Raw genomic sequence first — 20,553 nt, forward strand, 5'->3', positions numbered from 1 at the left:
GCAATAAAAATCTCACCCCCAATTCCGTCTCAGAATCCGTCTCCGTGGGCCAGACATCGGCACTCTCGCTGGCGTTGGATGGATGCTGGATTGTGTGCTTCAGTAGGAGACTCTGTTGGTTTGGGGAGAAAGGAATAAAATTCATGAATTATACACACGCATTGTTGGCAGAGGATCCGTGCACGAGGAATATAAATTGGGTTCGACACCCACAAAACACAATCGCTCCAACTCTCGAGGAGGGAAAATTGATAGACAGTTGCGTCTTAGAGTCATATTTCACATAAGGAGGCTTCCCTGCTCTCGATTCTCCCCAACAGCACAATATTCCCCACTAGAGCGCCTTTGTCTCTCCCAAGCTCACCGTTTGTGAAATGTGATAGTTTTGACCTCAATATCACCTCTCCTCCCCGCACACGCACGTCATCTTGGGCCGAAGACACTGACGAGGATGCGAAGGGATTGTATTTGCTGAGAAATTGCCGGAGTCACCCCCGAAAATTTCCAAAGGTATATGATTGACTATGTTTCTTCATTTACCCATGAGCATCTGGTGTGAGGCGTCTCGAGCCGGTGCTATTGATTCTATCGCATGAATTTTCCAAGGGGCGGATAATTTGACTCTATTTGACCCTAAAGATTCACTCAAAACTAACTGACAACTCAAATACTGAGGTTTTTAGTGTGAATTGTATGATTTTCTTTCTCTAATGTACTTTTAACCATTTCATTCTGCCGTAATATTTGAATATCACTGAATGTTCTCAAAGAATCTCGATTAAAATCTTTCTTACTCAAAAAATTAAATTAGCCACTTAACCTAGAAAAACATGTTAAGAAAAGACGTGAATAATAAAAATGAATAGAAATTCAGAGCAGAGAACTGCTGAAAATACTTGAACACATTCCTCGTACATTCGCTGAGTTCAACACAAATTGTATTCATTTTATCTCCCCCTTGGAATTTTCGTCAATTTTCCCTCTCAATATCTTCAGGGCAGGAACTCCGCACACCACAAGTGGAGTGGATCGCTATGTGCACTTGTCTGGAAATGGGGAATGATATGGAGAAGGAGCGTGTTGGAGTGAATTTAGTGGCCCTGTCTTCACACACAAGAATCCATTATGTAACGTTGATGAAATTATTGGTGCACAGGGCATCTTTCTGCTGCTCTTTCACTTGGTCCACAGCACAACTGCCTCAAGAGCTTTCCGCTTGAATATATTGAATACACACATAATTCACCCCAGAGAGCGACGAGAGGGTTTCCTTTGAGGCCAAAAGGAACCCTTTTGGTCAATAGTTAAGTGAAGCGCACGACGAGAAATTGTTCAACTCAATTTCTGCATTTAATTTCACCTTAAACGGCGAAGGAGTTAATTAATGGAATTCACAGAAAATCAAGTCAAACGAGAGAAGAACTCAGGCTTCTTTTTATCCGACAAAGTGTGGGAGGAATTGAAACTTTTTTACGCTAACCAGCATGAAGACTGGTAAACACCGATGCATATTCATGGTGAGTCAATTGTGGGTTGTTTAAGCAGAAATTCCACTGAATTTCTGACCGAAAAAACACATAAATTGCCCTCATATCATTGAGAAACATTGCAATTTTCGTTATGTTAAAGCTAAACACGCATTTGCTCGCCTAAACGAGCTTTGGTTAATGAATTTCAAGCTCTTCAAGTGTCTTTGAAAGCCAAATTTAACCCATTTCTTCGTGTGCCATTCAATTTCATTTCACCCTTTAACATTTTTTTCCCTCTATTGTGGCCTTTTCCACGATCCTTCACTCCACGGATAAATGTAATGTTAATTGGAATATTTTCGTCTCATACAATTTACACAAAATTCTCGTCCACAATAAGATTAGATTAAATTAATTGCGCGAAGAAGGAATCCTTTGAATTTCTTCTTTCTTTTAATTTCTTCCCACACCACCGACTTTGCCAAATGGATAGAACAGGCGGGCATTATAAGAAGATTTTCCCAAGGAAAACACACACACACAACATAAGAATAAGATTGGGGGGAAGTTGTTCAACAATCCCAACAAAAGTACGTTCAAGAATGTTGGAGTTTCGCTTAAAATATCTGTGGCCTTTGGAGGCTTGTTTGAAGTGGAAGAGAAAAAAACCGTGTGAAATATTCATGTTTTTCGATGTTTCTACATTGAAAATTTACACACTTCTCATGTCAACTCTGTGCGGTCGCCTCACACTTTAAGCCTCTCTCTCTAACTCCGCCCAATTCTTGCGTTTTACAACATTTTCCGTATTGTTGGCACCGAAGGAGATCCACTCGATTGAGTGAATGATTCAAGAAGATAACAATGGTTATATACATTGATAGATGTTGGGAAGTTTCTCGCCAACAAAAGAGAGTCAAAAGTATCGTCAATTTAATGCTGAACTTTTCTCCTCAATCTCCCATGTTACTCCTTTGGGTCTCCTCTATTTATCCGGTCAAGTGGATTCTGCTGTCATTGGGCAGACAAGAAAAGGGGTGGTTGAGCACCGCACAATGTCGCTGGGATGGGAATTCTCCACCCCCAAATCTACAAATTTATGTCCAGTTGAAGTGATTTTTTCCCACGGATTTTCCCACATCGCGGAAAAAAAGAGAGCAGAAAATATTAAGCAAATATCAATGGGAAATTATTGAATAATTCATGCAATTTGCTTCCAATTTGCGTATATAGAATTTTTCACCCCCAGAATTGAATTCGAGGAAAGGCAAAAAAGCTCCTCAACTGCTATCATTTATTCATGCAATTTATATGCATTTTCGCCGTATTCTCATATTTTTCCTCACTCTCTGTTTCTCTACAGCTTTTAACGAGCACTTTCTCTTTAGTGCAGAACATCTAAACTAACGCGAGAGGAGAGAAATTTAATTCTTATCCACCAACTATGGCTCGGTGGAAATTTAAATTGGTGGAAATATAATAAGCGTTTTATTGAGGCGCAGCTCAAAATTCTAACGCGGTGTATAATTACACTTTCGACCGCTGATTCGAAGTCATGTGTTTGTGTGTGTTTGGTCGGCAGTCAACAATAATATTAACGAGAATTGCATGATAAATTATATTTTGGCATTTGCCCCCTTGTCCACTTTATTGTATAACATGTCAATCTTGAGGGGGAGCGAGGCTGATGAGAGCTTTTCACAGTGGAGTGGAGCTTTCGCTGGGTGGCTTGTGTTGTGTTGTGTGTGACAAATACGGAAAGCAGCGTGCGTTTGACGCTAGTGACACCGCAACCAATTCACATTAACGAATGTAAATTAATTACGCGCGAACGGAACAAACCTAACCAATTCCCACTTTCTGGTAAATTACACGCATTCATGATTGATGGTGAAATGAGCAACAATCGCGTGGTGTAATTACTGTCCCACCTTTTATTCCACATGATTTAAGATAACATCCACTCTCTTGAGGGGAGATTCGAAGGTCGCGCGCGTATCACGGCATTAAAATCAATTAATAAGAGGCCACTTTGGCGTCTTCGCAACAAAAACACCACCGAAGCAACTGCCTCGAGTGGCGATTGCAAATTGATGGGAAACTTCTTCGTCTTCGAGTGGATTCTCGTCACTCTTGGTCAGTGGCTTTGCTTTTTTTTTTCCTTTCCCTCCCCATTTTCTGCCAGACGTGCGTTCTCGTGCGAAAGCGGGAGGAGCTGATGCTGGTCGATAGGGAGTCCGACCGAGATTGATATCTCGGAGGATGGACAAGAGGAGAGAATCTTGCAAATTATTTTTGATGAATATACTGACAAACAACTTTCCACTCACAAACTTCAATTAGTGAACTTTTCACCCGACACTTGAGAAGCTTTAAGCTGGATTTATGGGCTCTCTCGCAAGTATTGAGATAATTACCTCTGGCTCAAGAGAAATTTCTGACTCTTCAGAATATTTTATTTATGCTACAGTGAAATGTAATGTGGAATAGTGACGCACAACATCATGATATTTTGCAGCTATGACGCAATAATTCAGAAGCTCTCGCAATGCTCTTATCCCTAGGGAAGAAAATTCATTTACAGAGCCTAAAAGAGCAGGAAAGCGAGCGAATAACACCTCAAGGGGCGGAGCGTACGAGTGGGCGTGGCGTCTGCAAAGTCTCCCTCTCAAAATATCTCGTTAGGCTGCGAACAAGAAGTCTTTAAATGGTGAAAGTGCGCGAAAAAAGAATGAGGATGTTTTTTGCTCATTCGCTTTTTGTTTTTACGCACTCCTTTTTGTCCTTTTTACTTTACGTTGTGGTAATTCTTTGTATTCACTCACCAGCAGCAGAAGTATAATCTTATTTGCCATCTTCATCTCGGGCAGCTGACGACCATCTTTCTCAAGTCCTGCAAAGAAAGTGGAGAGGGAGAAATATATGAGAAGATGGACCTTGGGTGGCAATTAATTGATTTTGCGACAACATTAACAAGGGCTCTTTGCGGCAGATACTTAATTAAAAGTTCTCATACGAAACCCTCACCCAAGTTTGCCACCCTTTGAGTGGGAATAATAAAGTGAGGTGTTTCATTTGGATGATGAAGCGTGCGAGAGACTAGAATGCTTCAGTCTAATTTCCCTAGACCGCCTCATTTCCTTCCATTGGCGAGCAAAGTGAGTTCCAGCATGAAATGTATCTCTGGGAATGTCTATTTTGCTTCTCAGTAAATGTGAACAACCATCGGAAGGGGTTGTATCGCATGCAACCATTACCGGGCGATGGATGAGGGAAAAAACCGCCCGTTATTCAACATATCCTGACCAATTCCTCCCATATTACGTGATATGTGAAATGGAGATTTCAATTAAACAATCCCACATTGAGTGCAGGCGAAACCCTCGTCTTTTCCGCACGTTGGGCCACTCTGATGGGTGGAATTACACAGTAATTAATTCGCAAGAAATCAACCACAGAATTAGTGAGTTTCCATTGCCCGTTGCACTTAATAATTTACCATTTGTATCGAAAGTTCCGGCCTGCGAGTGAAAATGCTCGCACAAATCGACCCATTGAACGTGAGGGTGGAAAAACAGTGCAAAATTGGGTGTTATTAGTTGGAGAAAGGACGAGGAGAATTTCCTTTTCTTAATACTTTAAGACTTGTTTCAAGAGAACCACGCCACCATTGGATAATTTATTGCGCCCACCCACGAATGTGCGGCAAAAAAGATGAACAATGTGTGTGTGTGGGGAAATATCTTCACTCAAAGCCGCGCCATCGGAATTTTCCTGACGCGCGGCGACTGTGAGTGAAATGAAATGGAAAATCCCGACAGATGTTCATAAAAGTTCTGACATCGTTTCGAAGCGAGGAGCTTTTTCCATTTAATTAAGAAATAGAGTAAAAGTTTTTAGCACTAAATTAAGGGACGCACAAGGACGAGAGTGTGAAAATATACTCCTCAGCTGGGCTGATGGGGTGGCATTTAATTTCAACGCAATGCCGCGTTGTTACTCCAAGTGCTCCGCCAAACCGCCCCATTGTTGAGTGCATCATGAGAAATTTCATCGTCTATAGACACTCCATTTGCCCGAGGGGAGAAAACTCACTCGTGATTTCCCCTCGAGTGCCGCACAAGACAAGTGTTTCTTTCATTCCGACACTCAAGGGCTTAACAACACTTAATTTGGGGCTTTCAAGGGGAGATTTGCCAGCACCTGAAAATCACTGGGCTCTAGCCTAGAGTAAGTCTTTCTCCACTTCCGCTCTCTGCCACCGCAGAAGTCAAATCACGAGGGTTGTTTGAAAATTGAAAATTTCCCCCCTCACGTCACATTTCTCAGTGGCGAATGTAATGGGAATTGCTTGTGGGTGCATTAATCCATCAATCCATTATCAATCTGCACCGAAACCACTTGATAAATGACTGGTAGATTCATGCTGAGAAGGAATACATACAGCATATCACATGAATATCCCATTTGCCCCTCATTCACGTGATCCAAAAAGACTCTATTCGGAAAATATTACAGCACGAAGCCATTCACTCTCATGCTCTCCATTCCAAATGGTTGCAATTCCTTCAGGAGCGATCATCGATTATCGTAGATTTTCAACTAATTCGCGATGTCATTGTGATGGCAAATCCCTGTGTTGGCTTTTGCCAGTGAATTTATTATAACACTATTGAATGGATGTGTGTTTTTGCACATTTACTGACATAGTGCAATAGTAAATCCAAATTTGTGGCTATCCATTGAAAATTCATATCAATTTGCGTGTTTGACTCTCACGTTAATGAGTATCAGAGCTCTTGAAAAGTCAATAAACACCACTGAACGCTATATTGTTGGGTAATTGCATACCACATGAGAATATTGATGTTTGAATTGACATCGAAATGGAAGGATTTGACGAAAAATAGCACACAAACGCCACACTGGAATATGCAAAATAAGCTGAAGTAGTGAGAAAAAACTACTCTATTCACGTCCTGAATGAGTAATCGTGGAAATATTGTCTGCTAAAAATATCCACGGGAAAATTATTATTCATTGGTGACACACGAAATCATTTTGGGTGCTTTTTGGGAGATATTAATAAATTTAGGGTTGAAATCATTTTGGCATTCGTGAGTATTGTGGGAAAAAAACCGGACATTTGGGACATTACAGATGAATTGATGGAGTTAATAGATTGTTCAACTTGCAGAAAAAGTCCATCCATTGTCAGCCTTTCCGTCCTTTCAGACGCCTGAAAGTGGAATAAGAGGTGCGAAGAGGCCGCAAAAGAGTCTCCATTGAGGTTACAATAAAATATACACTTCGCATGGCTGAACACAAATTCCAAGCCCGTGAAAAGGACACAAAGAAGTGAAGAAAGTTAGCTCGCTCTAAGTGTGATTCTTAAGCAAGCCAATGTAGGAGGAAAAAAGGGAAATTCTTTAATGTAACTTGTGATTGTAAATTTCATAAGTCTATTATTAGAAATAATTCATGAAAAAATAGAAATGTCTCGCGAGTTTTTATGCCTTCATCTTAAGTCCACATTACACTCAAATTCGATGACAATATCACTGAAATTCCCACGTGAAACGTGAGTAAATAAGCGTAGCGAAGATTTTCGCTCGTTTTCCCTTTTTCTTCAGTTCCACCTTTTCGGCTGACACAAAGATTTATGGGGGAAAAAAGTCAGACAGATACATTTCCCTCGAAGGGATCAATTTCAAATATTAAGTGGAGTGTGTTCCACCAGCAAATATTTGTCACAAGCAGACCCTGCGACTCAAAATCTCCCTCACACACACACACACACACAAAGTGTAATTGGTGAGACCCAAATCAATATTCGAGGTATGGAAAATTGTCTCTACGTGGCACTGGCAATTGTCTATGGCACTCATCCCCCGCAGGCCATGCGAAGGGGGTGGCATTTGGATGCTAAGGACGAAGATGGAGTGAACAAATAAGCCCTCAGGGCTGCGATGTACATTTTCCGCAGCCATTCGCATGATATTCACGTTTTCCACGTTGGCTTCTCAATTTGCCAAGGAATTAACATGCGGTCAAACTGTCACCTTTTAGGTGATATTTTCGCCACGCAAATTTCAACTTCAACCCCAGCAAAGGCAGTCGTCTGCCATTGTGAATAGAAATTGCAAAATTAAATGCCTTCGCCACCAATTCCATCGCGAACAATGCTCGTGCTGTGCTGATAAAAAGCGCGGATCATGTATTGACTCTCCTTTCACTTCGTGAATTGAGACAAAAGCTCACCCAACCCCCCTGAAAAGAAAGAAGGGAGGAAGGAGTGGAAGTTTGCCCCCTTGGCAGAAGTTTCATTGTTGCCATTTTAAAATTTTTGCCAAGTCACAGAAAGAGCGCAAGATCTCGTCAATGGATAAATTTAACATGAAGCGTCAATCTATTGTGCTACTAATTCCGAATTTCCGTCTCCTTTCTCTTCCTCCCCCTCTCGCCCAGAATGTGTCCTGTTTCGAGAAAATTCCACACCCCCCGTTCTCAATTTCTCTTATTCGGAAAATGCGAGAGAGGGAGAATGTCTTGGAGCGAGAAACAGTGTGCAGAGCAACTAATAGAGTTGTCAATACATGTGACGGAAAGCTTAATTGTTCACAGTTTCCACTGCATTTGCAACACAAACTGACTTTCCACCGGCAAAGAGCATGAGTGGAGAAAATCATGGGAATGTACACTCCTCATCTCACGTGTCAAGTGCATTTGTGCATCCTGGGCAAAAGTCACTAACTCGGAGAACGCACGACTTCAAAGCTGGGAAAAGCTCTCCAATTTCTGCGCGCACTTCATTGAGTGACTTTAGCGGCAAAGAGTGACGCAGTGATTTTTTCTCAAGACGTCGGATGTCGGCCAATGTTCCGCGCGGCCGTTTTTCCCGGGCGGATTGATGGACGGAGGAGAAAAAAGGGGTTCTCCTTCGCATATTTTGTGGTATATTTCATGTCTTGGCAAATCCCCAAAGTGGTTTCTTTGCTAACGCACCTTCCCCAACCATCGTCAGCGTCTCTCACTGACTTTTTATTGAGCTAATGATAATGATCATGTTGAGTGGGTGAGAAATGTTTCGCATATTTTATCTCTTCTTACAATTGTAGCAATTTCCTTTTCTGTGCTCAGCATTTTTTTCCGCGCGCGCACCAAAAAGCTCTCACTCTGTCGAGAGGAAAAGCATCGCGCCAGAGCATCAAAAAAGACCGAATGCGATGGTGAAGATAATATCTTGAAATTAGCAAGTTGTCGTTGAAGATTATGGCCGCTGCTTCAAGACAAAAAAGACATCCACCAAATGAGAGATTATTTCATTTTCTTTCCACCCTCACAATTTACATTTGTTGCCGCTTCTCTGGCCACTTTTCACCAACCACACGAATTGCTGTGCAGTTTCCCAGAGAGAGAGCCAGCGAAACATGCGACAGCAGTTTAACAATATATACGGATTTTATTGGCGAGAATCCTCGGAGGCGAACCTCATCATTCCCGATCCAAAGTATCCCCTTGTGTCACACAATGAATAACGCCGCAAATCTAATAACACTTTTCACACTGTTTCTATATGAATAAACCATAAAAATGGATGATGATCAAATGAAAATACGTTCGAAATAGCACACCAAGTGGTTGTTGTCCTTATAATGTGCAGCTGAAATGAGCTGTCATAAAGAAAATTGACTTTATATTAAATTCTTGGGGGAAAGTGTTCAAACCATCTTTGCCATAAGTCGCTGAATTTTCCCTTCAGCCCCATCAGATTTTCACCATTGAGTGCTGCAAGCTTTAACACATTTTCCTGCCACCAGAGAGAGAGAGAGCGAGAGAGAGAAAGCTCTTTTAGAGCAATGAAGCACTTGGCATAGATGATAAATTGCATCGAAATTGTATGAATAAATCAGTAGTTTAATCTCCCAAGGTGGTGTTCTACCACACGAGAAAAGAAAGCACAGAATGAGGAACAAGAAATCATGTTAACACTAGAGCATGACACACTTTCATCACTTCAAAACTCGAGGTGTTTTTTGTTCTGGGTGTAGAAATGCCAGATTTCGCCCTGCAAATCGCAATTTAATACTCCTTGAAGCATATTGAAAATTCCTCCTTGAGAAGAGCACATAGAGAAAAAAAAATCTCCTGCAAAACTGCGTTGAGGCGAATTTTGTGCCGAACAATAACCGTAAAATAATTAAATTATATCCCAGCCGTGTGCTAGAGCACACATTTCGCTGGGCCCGCCAAAGAGCACCGGGGTTGCCCAAACAATTTTCCTGTCCAAATGTTCGCCACATAAATTTCACCTTGCGCGCTCTCTTCGCCATGGAAAAGTCTGGAGGAGGGCGAAATCACAAAAATACACAAGACACACTATGGAAAATTTCCACCTGTCGAAGGTGATGCTTCTCAGAAATCCGGACACAGAGTGCGAAAGGACTTGATCGACGGTTAATTGATTTCTTAGGGAAATACAGTCAAGAGTTTGAGTGTTTTTCCTCCACAGAAGTTTGAAATATTCCCCAAAACACGACAAACAAGAGTTTCTCCATCGCGTGCATGCTAAAACGTGCCAAACTCATCAAAAATATGAATTTCCCCCGGGAAGAGATTTTATCTGGATTTGTGCTGACCCGATTTTCAAACTGATACCAAAACTATCGTTGTCCCATTTTCCCAAAATACATACCTTTCCCATCACTGGCAAACGCTGCTGGAGACTCACCGCGGGAGGGTGAGAACGTTCAGCCATTTGAATGGCTTTTCCAGCAACTCAAATCGATGTTACAAAGCGTGAAAAATCCCTCCGACAAAAAAAAAGCCGTATGAAATCTGAATTTTTCACATATTTCCACTCGCCATCCAGTGTTGAATCCTCCTTTCGCGGTCAGCAAAAGTTTTCACCCACGGCAGAGCAAGTGTAGTATTTATTTGCCGCGCGGAAAATTAATAAAATAGTTCAGCAAAGGCATGTGCGAGTGAATTTTCGTGGCTTCATTTGAAGTGTACAACTGTGAGAATGCTCACAAGGCGTGTGGATTCGAGTGAGGCCAGAAGTTGCAGTGGAATTGCACAAATATTTAAATGAGAGAACATTTTGCAAACACAGTGCTATTTAATTAAAGTCCTTCTGTGTTTCTAAACAGCAAAAGATATTTCATATTTAATCCCCCACGATAAGCATGAAAGCAATTAGAGACCATGTGAAGTTTGTGATTTCATATGATTAAATCAACAGTGCGGGGTTGAAACTCTGTCGCACTCACATTTTGGTGTATTTTCTATGGGTTTTTCAATAGGCTGGAAGAGGAGACCCTCTTCAAAATGCCAATCTTTGGACATTTATCCACGCCACGAGAGGAATTTCCGGTGAAATTGGAGCGAAGTTACAAGAATTTCTACTTAATTTTCTCCCCAGATTGTTTGTGGCTTCATTCCATCCACATATTGTAAGCCTTAGACGCAAATGCAAATGCCACCCACCCCTCTTTTTCTACACGTGTCAGCCAAAAGAGCCAAAAGCCTCTGAGAGCCATGTCTCGTGGGTGAAAACAAATTGACGCTCTGGAGGTATACCGAGAATAGATTGATTAAATTTAGTGTGATATGCAGAGAGAGAGTGAGGTTAAAAATAGTTTGAGAATTACACCCTAAATTGCCGTCAGAAAGTTTGGCGCTCATGCGAATTTGGCTTCCACAAACCGCCCCTCAAGTGAAAAGTTCATTAAGCTTCACAAAGGCCACCCCAAAAGTGCACGTCTCCGCACATCCAATAGTCTGTGGGAAATGTTTTGTGCTTTCTGACTGATTCCACTTGCATTGTCAAGAGTGCTTGTCAAATGGAAAAACATGCATGCTTTTTGCATATTGGCTGGCGATCCTTTTGGCCAGAGAGTGAGCTCACGAGGTCAATTGCATTCGCCTCGAGGTTTCATCATCACAAGCGGCTCCTCTTGTCGTGCTCTTCTGCCAATGTATGCAAATGCCTTCCTCTCGGACGATATTTCCACAGGGGAGTTTTCGTTACACTGCAAATTTTCGGGCGAAAAACCACGAGGGACTTTTACTCCACCCAAAATCAATACATTGGACGACTAATCTCTACCATCCGACTCTCACAATCTAATTGGACAGCTACACAGCGCTGCAACATGCTGCTTTCCCTGCTAATTCATGCACTGTGTGACAGCGAAAACGTTCACCTGAGGATTTTCCACAAGAAAAACCCGCTGAACTGCATCAATTATTACGGAAGCAGCAAAGGAAGTGTGTGACTTTTTGCTCTAAGGCGGGGAAATTAGCAGAAATTAGACATGCGAATGAGATGTTAAACTCACGAAATATTCACATTCGGAAAGGTTATTTGTTAAAACAATTAAATCAAATTACACTCCACTTGATCTGTTCCCGTAATAAATGGCAAGGTCACTCTGGGACAGCATTTTCCTCTGGCCATTAGAGTTTCCGAGGTGTTTCTCGGTGTTTCTCGTCACCGGAGAATTCAGATGACAGTGAGAATGGAGTTTACAGCAGAGTTATTTAGACATTATCATCATATTTAAACCATTTACAATCTGCCAAGCATTGCAAACACCACAATTTATCACAGCCAAAATGTGTGTGTCTTTCCCCACCAGAAATCACCACAGTTGAGGACACACTGTGTGGCCATCGAGAGAAGCAGAAGCTGGCGGAATTTGAATATGAAAGGCGCGATGAATCGCTGTGTGGATTGAGCTTGAACGTATAGAAAAATATGATTTTGATTAAAGTGTGAGAAGCTCTCCATGAGATTGTCTCTCTTCCACGTCGTGATTTACCAATTCGCCAAACAATGGGAGTGACTTGGAAGCCAGAAATTGCTGCCTCATCAATAAGTGACTGTAATTCTGGGGCGACGCGCTAAGATAATCAGATGAGAGAGAGAGATGAAGTCAACATAAATTTATTTATCATCGCCGAAAAGAGCACTCACATTTTGGAACATTTAATTGAGTTGACGAATAATTAATTGTGTGCCCGCCTTCTGTCCTAACAAAGTCACACAATGAAGAGCTCCAAAAGACATCCGAAGCGCACTGATTGGAGGCCAGAGGACACAGCTTCTGGCGATGTGCTCGATGCAAATCCACTAAAATATCTCTATGTGTGTGTGTATTTATGATAATTCCCCGCACAAAATATGCTACACTATTCGATGGAGCAGAGCGAAAAAGGTGTGCAAAATTCCCTGGATTTTGCAAATAAATTTTTATCGTAATTCCGGCCGAACTGAATTTAGCATTATTTATTGTGATTTTGTATGCGATATTGCGATGCTATTAGGCTCTATTACTTAATTCAATGGGCGAGGCTTTTAGCACAATGCTAAGTGAATTCTGGGGTCAATTTGCTGCGGGGCGATCGAGAGGGTGGCCACGGAGGGGTGAGTTTGGCAGCCTCTATCTTTTATGGACAATATCGCAATTCACAGTGGCCGAATTTGTACAACAGTGGCAAAAATGGAAATCTACACGCGTTTTAATGAAAATCCAATTTCTCTGTTACCAATTTAAACGCCCCGATTAAATTGTGTTTTAAGATACAACAGACAAAAAAAAAGTGCTGTATTTTTATACTCTCTGCATTGTGGGATGGAAAATCACACATCTTTTCCCGCGCGCACTGAGTATTTTTTCCTGTAACATTTCATATCTCTCATTTTTTCACATTTTCCCGCGGCGGCAAAAAAATGGCGCTCTCTCTGTAGCAATATTTAATTTAGGAAAATGAGCAATTGTGAATTTTCCACCGTTTAATGAATAAAACATGCAATACATGAATGTTGATCATCATAACTTCCTAGAGGGATGTTTTTCTCGCCCTCACACAACACCAACCCCTGAAAAAAAGGAACATTTCCGCGTGAACACTGAACCTGAGAAAATACATCTCGTTTTCTCTATACCTGAAAAAACGCCTTCTCTGAAGGCCCGTCGTAAAATTTTCTTGATTGCATTTTTATCGCACAATTCTGCCAAACTTCCTTTTTCTTCTTTCCCTCCATTCATTGCTTCATTTCACTCGCTATCGCGAATGGCAGCAAAAAGAACAGGTAGAGATTCTCGAAAAACATAAAGTCAGTCTATTTAATTTACCGTTTTACCAACTGCAAAAGATGCTACTTATTGAATTTCAAATACCTCCCGAAACTTCTCCTATTTTTTCCCATCCTTCTTCACCTCGCCACTCTCTTATTTGGGACAATGCCAGGGTGAGTTGTGCATTTTCACGACTGAATGATTAAATATTTGGATATGCGAGAGGGAACATAAACATTTGGATGAAACGCTATCGCTCGATCGCAATTCCAATGGAATTTGTAGTATTTTGAAAATTGAAATTTCTCCTGTCATGAATGCCAAATCGATTGGCATTTTTGATGCTGCGAATAGTCAGAGAAATATGTCTATATGAATATCAGCTCTTTGGATAGGAGAAAGAATATATAAATAGCATCTCTCATTCAATATTATCCCAACAGCAGCATGACTCTTCTGTTGGCTGTCGATGTGATTTTACATGCGGATAGTGTTAATTAATTCAAGCCGTATTTATAGCATTTAATGTAATTCACCAGAAAATGTCAAAACTTAATTAGCGATAAATTTGATTTGGAAATTCATTTAATATAGTGAATATTCCCCAAAATACACACACAAACACACACAAATGTGTTATTCCAAGGAATTTGTATGCTGAGGAACCCCATTAAATTTAATATAATATAATTTAGTGTTGTATGGCCAAATTAACCCTTTGACCTCACATGGTAAAATCAATGCTGCACGCCACAATAAATCCCACAAACCATTCAGCCGGTCATTTCCTTAACTGCCGAAAAGTCGTCTTACGACTGGGCGTAAATCAGTGTAAAACACGATGGCAATTGTGTTAAAAATCTTTACTGGCTCTTCATAAAAACACAATAGCGACTCTTGGCGGAAGGTCAATCATGGCAGAACATTCAATCTGCTTCTCTCACATCGCGAAGGCGTTCTTGTGCACATCGACCAGTGCATAATATGTATTAATTCGATTGTATATCATTTTGGGTAAATTAAGATGTGAATAATAGAGTGAGGAAGAGACTCGAGAGAGCAATGAAAATCTCGCCTCTCGGCCAGCTATTTAAAATGAATGAATTTCACGTTTAACAATCTCACGTGGAATCTCTCAAGATACACACCCAAATGAATTCTGTAACGACGATGAGGAGAAGAGCGGAAAGGCCCAAGATTTCATGCGAAGAGAAGACGGTCCGAGGGCTATAATTACATAACTAATATGGCACGGGGATTGGGATAGTCATTATAAATTCGTGGAGCCACGTTTTCTTGAGATAAAAGAGATGCAAAAATATCATCAATAATCCAACGAATCCGAGAGCAAGAATTTTGAAAGATTCAAGAGATTTCTTAACCGAAAAGAAGAGAAAAAAGCTTCAAAAGTAAATTTCCTGATTCATTTGCTTCAAATTTACATACGCAATTGCCATAAAAAGCAATTAATTCAGCAGAATATTAGCAAAAATCGCAAAAATCTAAAATTGTTGCTCTAATTTAGATAAGAAACCAGTAAATTCTGCTTGATTTCAATGTCTTCTCTCATCTGCGATGATTCGCCTCTCTTGGATGGCGCATCAGAAAGTCCATTCTGTGCATTTAGTCCTCTTCATTGATCAGCCATCGTGAGACTGGTGCATTTATAGCATCTGACAGATGATTGAGAAATTACTGCCTTTGACATGATATGCTTAAGAGGTGAAAAATTAATAAATGCCCGCTCGAGAGCATCAACGGCGAATCCACCGCCCAGACGTAATTACATTAATCCACATATAATTGTGATAAATTATCATGAGAAGGTGGATTTTCATTTCAATTTCTGAAAAACCGATGAGGCAGCTTCGCCGATGCAGAATCACTGCGGCGGAGGAGTGAAAAGGTGTGTTTGGGGAATCTTTCAGCGCACCAACAGGGTCACGCCATCATCCATCAATTGTGCTCCGGCAGGATTTCACCGAGGGTCACGAGAGGCCAACCTGAACCCTGGCACGATTGAAGACTCGTCAGAAGATTTACTGATTGCCCTCGTATGAGAATGTCAGGTTGTCCTGACGCCAGAACGTGCCTGAGAGACACGCCCAGAGACCCTTCAAAAAAGCACACAACATTTCCAGACTCTCGTTATTAATCTATTGACCCAATGCGGGGTGAATATCTGTGTGTGCGGGGATTTCGGCAAATTAGTCCAAAAATCAATCGATCGAAAGTTTCAAATTGCTGGGCTTAGGCGAGCTCAACCTTCAGTCAACAATGGATGGAATCCTCTTAACCCAACCCTAATTACCAATTCAAGTTGATACAGTTTGAGATCGCAAATATCAACTTCCATCAAATCACACCCTCTGATTACTGTCAATCCCTCATATCACCATTTCCCCCGCCTTTCCACCCTCACACTGATGCTCACACAATTGAATTCTGCCACCTTCTCGATTGGAAGTGACTTCTCTCTCGGCCCCCAAGCACTGATCCGATTTCCCTCGCAATGAATTTTAAATGTGCGGACGAAGAGTATCAAATCAAATGCACAACGCCTCTGCCGAGACAAACCCACAATGAAGAATTCATGCGGCGCAGATCTATAATTCACATTTGATAGTGAAACTCTGCGGCCGAGGAGGGAATTTTTCAATTAAAAAAAGGGCAATCGGAGCGACTGGGATTCATTACACCCTTTCTTCTGCTCATCGCCAAAATAGTCACACATTCCACCGTCGGGATATAAATCAGGGTGGCTGCCGGTGCTGGACAAAAAGTGACCCGTCCGTGGGGTGGGCGCAGAAATGGGGCCATGAGAATGGATTGAGGACGGTCAGAATGGCATTTAGAGATTCATTGACCAATTCTCGGGGGGCTCTCGGGGGGCTCTCTGGGTGTCCGTGGCATAAAATACATTGAAGATCAATTTTATTGGAATGAAACCTGTGTTGCTCCAGGCTTGGCAAATAGTGCAATTTGTGGGTGGATCTGAAGCATTGAGTTAGGTGAGTCGCAATAAAACGTGAACAACGGGCAAAAGGGACACTTTGGCCGATATATCAAGGGGATATTCTGAGGCGAAAGGACTTTTCTCACACCTGCAAAATTCCACTCAGCTCTTTTTCCCACCATCTGCACAATGGATTTGACCCTTTCTTAGCCAGAGAATCTCAAGTCCAATGCCAGTCGAATTTGGCAAGTAATAAGAAGTGACACATTGAATTGTAGTTGCAACAGAAAATTTCAATCACTCTTCAATCCATGGCAGATTATTAGGAGAGATTGACAAGTTGCAGTGAATCTCAGATCAACCTTTTCTCGCACAGATCCCAATTTTTGTTATCTATTCTCGGAATCTCTGCGCGACAACAGACATTTTTCCTTATCTTCAAGCTCCTCTTCGATCTGACTTTAATCCGTGGAAATATCCTGGAAGAATCTTTCGTTGCTATTCGCCCCTTGATTGAATCTCCTTCCCATCGAATTAATGGGACAGTTCCTACAAATAGTGCTTTTTCCCCATGAATGAAAGTGTTATGCTTTGTGCTTTTTCTGCAGAAAATCAACTGTGTGATTTCGTCGGACAGATTTCGGGGGGAGGCGAAAAAAAAGTGCGAAAGACAGAAAGTGGAGTGACTACAAAAGGGCGGTGAATTGTGGTGGCGCAATGTCAACAACTCGCTCACGGGGATCAAAACCATCGCCACGAAATCACACAAAAGCGACTCTTTCACGTAACGCTTAACTGTCGGAATATAATTTTGCCACTGGGAGGAAAAGCGAGGATTTTTTTACTCTCTCACACTCGTGCCCAAAATGGCAAGAAGAGCCATAAAATTTGTGGCCTATCGATGAAATAGTCAAATTGCTTGTTTGTTATCAAATGTGTCACTGCAATCACTTTTACATGATCACTGCTCCACATGCTGATGGCATTAGCATATTTCGCGCATGTGATTACACTTTTTTCTACCTTTAATGCGTGGCTTCGCGTAGCCAAATTGTGCTCATCTTCAGCCATAATCTGGCGAAATGCGTGGAATCTGGTTAAACAGGTGTGTTTGTCTCTGTCTGTGTGGTTCAATGTGAAATATCGTCGCGTGATTTTCAGCTCAATTTTAATCATTTGCATTTTATGAATATATACACACTTGTCAAGGCAGCGAAATGCGATTCACCTGTTCCATTGGTCTCCCTCCAAAGCAGCCTCGAGGACGCAGACATGGCCAAAATGGCTCTTCGTCTGCATATATTCGACTTGTTTGCTCACTTCTGTCCGAATTTTCACTTGCTCATCCCGATCAGAGGGAGATAACCGCCCTCCCGAAATGAGCTCTGGTCGGGGGTGTGATTAATTCCACATAGCTGCGGAGTGGTTGGCTCAAGGAAGGTGTTAACATAGATAAATACGAGCAATTTAAACAGTTTAAACTTTGCACTAAATTCACTCAGCGGGATTTAATTAAATTTGAATATTCCGCCACTCGCACCGAGAGTTGAAAGAGGGTCAAAAGACGCCACGGAAATTAATGAACAATAGGCAAAGTGGAAACTTTCCTATATATTCCGAAGTCATCGGTAAATCTCCAAGGTGTTTTTCCATCTAGATAAGCGTGAAAAAAAAACACGGGGGCGAAAGATATCACCATAACTGGTTGAGAGCGTTTTTCGGTGAAATACCGATTGTTGGGCTTCCCGAAGAGCAATAAATTCTCCATCAACTTATCTTCATAGTTTTTTCTAATTCTTGAAAGATGGCCTTAAGACAATTATGTGCCAGCTAAATTGTGACTCTGAAGAATGCTCACTGACGGCCAGAGTCGCAGCAATTATTCACGAAATAGGATATAAGTTTCACCAAACGACCATTCATGTCTTCGCTTTTTCTGCGACTGTCGTGGCGAAAAACAGTAGAGATTTTCGGTACTGCACGTGTTGGACAGCATCTTAAGCCATTAATTTCACTTCCACACCATCGAAGAAAACACGAGAAACAAGAAACGTTATTCATGCGAGACATCACACGTCGGAGAGAACTCGTTTGACTTTGCATTGAGATCCGACTTGTAATTAGCTCTTGGTTGTTTTATCCCCGAATGTTGGGTGCTAATGGATGATAATCGCAATACTCACATTAAGTAAAAATTTCCATGAGAATGCTAATTAATCCAGAAATTGAAGTTTGTCTCGCTGATTTCTCCTGCAGCCCTAAAACTTCTGCCTCATTATGACGGAGAAACTTTCACAATATATTTGGTTTGCAATTAATCTGACGATAATCACTCGGCTTTACAAACACTTTACAATCCTCTTTCTTCTGTCGCTCTGGTCAGTGTAAGAATGCCGCGAAGATCAATAGCTGCAGTGCAGGATTAGATGAAATAAATTCACTTTATGGATTAAACACACATACACGGAAGAATTGCCAGTGTTACAATGTGCCAATTGCTGGTAATCAGACTGTTATTGGAAATCCAATTAGGGAGCATGAGAACGAGACTCACAGTCCACCTGGCACACGTCAATGCACCACCACAGAAGTCATCCCTCAACCCCTTTCCGGGGGCGCGATCACATCGAAAAACTGTCGCTCAATTGTGTCCCCACTTCGGGCCTCGGCACTCCGGCACACAGAAGAGCTGAACAGAGCCACCCCAAAGGAAAGCACACACGTGAACCTGCGGTGAAGATTGCGGAGGAATTGCCACCAAACCGTCGGACGTCCTAGCGGAGAATGAAGGCGAAGAGCTCGCGAGACAGCGGAGAGACCAGAAATCACAGTGTTGCCACTCGAGCTCTCTTGCGCCTCTCGCCAGCCAAAAGTGCCACATGGAGAGCAAAAGCACATGCACAAGAGAGAGACTCGGCGAAGGGGTGGCAAAACGAGTGGGGGTTGCTCACAATTTCTGAGCAAGTCCACGAGTGGAAGAGACTTTCTCTCTTTCTCCGGAAAATCCACGCGACCGCCACGAGAATTTCTTGCTGTCACATTCACGACAGGCCGCAGGAATGTGAAATATTTTGTGAAAAAGCCCAAATCCTCCTTTATTGTAGAGATTCATCCCAAAATTACGCAAATCTCGTTGAAAGTTACAATGGCTTGTCTTACAACCTCTTAAGATCCAGACTTTCTTCACTGAGGCATTTTTTGACTAATTTTTGCGGATGTCTTTCGTCCCAATTCTTTATATAACTGACACTTAAGCAGACCATTAAAAATCGTTTTTCTATCCTAACTAATTCATCTCGAGACGAGTTGAGTCTCATAAAAGTTTATCATTATTGAGTGAAACCACAAATTTTGAATAAAATTCCAAGGTGTTGCTTTACAAGTCCGGCAGACGTTTCCCATGTGCGCATTAATCAAATTGCGTGAGATTTAAACACACTCGCATCGCGCGTCTTAACCAATCAATTTGATGCTGGCGCAAAGATGACAACAAAGGCAGCAAAATTGAGGTGAGTAAAGTCCGCCCAAGATAATTCTATGTTGCCATTCATCGATAAAAATCTCCCAAACGCTCAGCGCGACGCAATCAAGTCGACTTTTGAGGAACAAAAAGGAGCTTTTAATTAACACCATCAGTCAATTCATTAGTGTCTCGATGACACATCTTCACAGTGCGCGCAAAGCGGGAAAGTCTGGAGAGAAAAAAGAAGGTGTGTATTCCCTGGCCTTTCACTTAATTAACTCCTCACAAGTGGACCGTTTTTGCCGCGTGAGCGCGGGATTAGAGGGAATTATTTTTGGCGCGCGGGAAGTAAAAATTAGATACACAATTAGTGGCTAATGAATGAGACAAGAGCAAAGTGTCTGGCATGATCAAGTGCTGTTGCGGCATTTGAAAAAATGATAAATTGACTAATTCTCCGTCACTCCATCATCTCCCAAAGTCTTGCACTCGCATGTCGTCCAAGATGTGCGAAATATATCGATCTAATCTGGCGGTCGGATCCATCACATTGCGGACTTGTGTGTCGCAGACGCTCAA

The 20,553-nt window shown here is 41.8% G+C and overlaps 1 long non-coding RNA gene across 1 annotated transcript; it reads right to left on the reverse strand.

Annotated features, from left to right (window-relative positions):
- Nucleotides 1–16: 16 nt before the first annotated feature.
- On the reverse strand, nucleotides 17–19,286 carry LOC132262669 (uncharacterized). The gene is made up of 3 exons (XR_009468465.1): nucleotides 18,695–19,286; nucleotides 4,295–4,362; nucleotides 17–112 (listed from the first exon to the last, which is right to left on the reverse strand). It is a non-coding gene; the product is annotated as an uncharacterized LOC132262669 (long non-coding RNA).
- Nucleotides 19,287–20,553: the final 1,267 nt, after the last annotated feature.

The sequence above is a fragment of the Phlebotomus argentipes genome, unplaced genomic scaffold (assembly GCF_947086385.1).
Source record: "Phlebotomus argentipes unplaced genomic scaffold, Phlebotomus argentipes genome assembly contig_15, whole genome shotgun sequence".
Classification (NCBI taxonomy): Eukaryota; Metazoa; Arthropoda; class Insecta; order Diptera; family Psychodidae; genus Phlebotomus; species Phlebotomus argentipes.